Consider the following 865-nt stretch of genomic DNA (forward strand, 5'->3'; position numbering starts at 1 on the left):
ATATATATATATATATATATATATATATATATATATACATATATATATATATATATATATATACACATATACGCATGTGTGTATCTACATAAATATGCAGGTATGCATGTGCATACATGTGCATGTATGTATGTATATATGTATATATATTTATATATATATATATATATACATGCGAGTATATACATATTATATACACATGTGAGTAGCTGTGCATATTTTAGTGTAACTGCATGTGAAATAGTGAAAACATACACACACTTACACACACACAAACACACACACTCATATACATGCACACACACTTACATACACACACACTTAAATACAGTTAGACAACAGATAGATAAATATATATGTAGATAAACAGATACATAGATAAATAGATAGCTAGATTGACAGACAGACAGAAAAACAGACAGACAAATAGATGGATAGATAAACAGATAGACAGATAGATAGATAGATAGATAGATAGATAGATAGATAGATAGATAGATAGATAGATAGATAGATAGACAGATAGATAAATAGATAGATAGATATTAATAAGTACTTGTATACTCATCTTCAAAGCAGATACAATATATATCTATCTGCATACATAACTAGCTTGCACACAGACATGCACATATTTACAACACCCTCTGAGACACACCTTTAAACATAAATTTCCTTTTAAAAAAAAGTGCTTGTTACAATAGATCCAATTAATTATTATGAATATTTAAACTTTGTATAAAACATTCACAAACAGTAAAATATGTGTGTGTGTATTGATACATATATATATATATATATATAGATATAAATATATATATACTCACATATATATATATATATATATATATACATACACACACAC

Source organism: Octopus bimaculoides, chromosome 3 (genome assembly GCF_001194135.2).
Source record: "Octopus bimaculoides isolate UCB-OBI-ISO-001 chromosome 3, ASM119413v2, whole genome shotgun sequence".
Classification (NCBI taxonomy): domain Eukaryota; kingdom Metazoa; phylum Mollusca; class Cephalopoda; order Octopoda; family Octopodidae; genus Octopus; species Octopus bimaculoides.